Source organism: Quercus robur, chromosome 5 (assembly GCF_932294415.1).
Source record: "Quercus robur chromosome 5, dhQueRobu3.1, whole genome shotgun sequence".
Taxonomy (NCBI): domain Eukaryota; kingdom Viridiplantae; phylum Streptophyta; class Magnoliopsida; order Fagales; family Fagaceae; genus Quercus; species Quercus robur.
In genome coordinates, this window is record NC_065538.1 from 88,867,953 (window position 1) to 88,869,586 (window position 1,634).

Sequence of the window (1,634 nt, forward strand, 5' to 3'; positions counted from 1 at the left end):
CATATGTAGGCAAAATAACAAAATTTCAAGTAGTTGAAAGAAAATATCAAAATTTTATCGGGTTTAACAAAAGTTCCCTTCCTTGATTCAACAACTCCACCAATGCCTTCAAGTTAGGTTGGAGATTTTCCAATTTAAGAAAGTTGGGTCAGGTTGGAAAATGCCCCAAACCTAACCTCACCTCTAACTGTGAGGATGAGCCATATATATATAACTTTCCCAAACATGATTTGGTTACATGTAGACTACTCTTCAAACCCTTTTTTTTTTTCTTAAGAAATTTTTTTAAATCACTATAAATTTTATTATAAATGATTTATAAATTAACAAAATTAACATGAAAATAAATGCGATTGGTGATTTTTGTATAATGTTTAAAAGTTGACATATTGGTTTGCAAAATTTACATAATGAAATTTGTAATATTCATACAGTCACTTCTTTGATGTAATATCCTTGTACCATCAATTTTTTGAAGTTGATTTACATAATCGATGATGTGGCTTGATGTGCCTTTTTTTTTAGTATTCACCAACATTACTTAATTGAATAACAATCACCGCCTATCATGAAGACATTAGGGAATATTTTTTAAAAATTTATTGCATATCTAGACTTATTGTGTTATAAAAAAAATTGTGAGTGGTTGACTCATATACAAGTGATTTAGTCTAATCAAAACTTGGCATGTTAGCAAGTAATTTGTTTTGTTTTGGTTTTGGATTTTTTTTTTTGTTTGTCCCTAGCATTTTTCCTAGAGTTTTTATTGTTTCTTTGGACAACAAAATAACAATAATAAAATAGACAGTGTAAGTATTGTCATGCAATTTCTTTGTTGTGAAAAAAAAATTGGCAAACAATATGAAAGTAATAAACAATTACTCATAATTTATCACGTCAAAGATATAACAAAAGTTAAAAATTGTGACTCAAAAGTTTATTATAAGTCTAAGTATAGCTAGGGTTTGACTTAATTCCAGTATTTTTTTAACTGGAATCTCATTTTGTTTTAATAAGAAACTGCCACATTGCCCACTAACTAAATAAAATGTGGAGATTAAAGTCCACTATCACTTGCTATTGTGTGTTTTAAAAAAAAAGGAGACATCCAGTTAAAAAAGAATCGAAAATAAGCTAAACCTGTGTAGCTGATAGTGACATTCAGTACTTTTTTAACTGAAATATATTTTTATTTTAATAAGAAATTGTCACATCACCCACCAATGTGACTGATATGTTACATATGTGTATACCAGAAAAGCAGAGAGAGAGAGAGAGAAGCAGAAAAACACCAATCAACAGATATACCAAAAATAGAGAAAATAATGGTACGTATACATGATCATGTGACGTGCAACAAGAATATCATCATGGGCTCAGCCCAATCCAAACCTACTAGCACACAAGGTTCCAACATAGAAAACACACATCTATAATGCATGAAACATTGTGAAAATGCAAATGTGATGCAATGCATGAGCATATAGGATCATTTAAGCAAAACCCAATCCAAAAATTTCACAAATAACTCATCAATTTTGAAAAACCCCAAAAAATTCGGTCTAAATGTATGAAATGCATGAAAAAGAGAGAAAACAAGATCATACCAGTGAAAGAAGGATCACTCTAGGCCA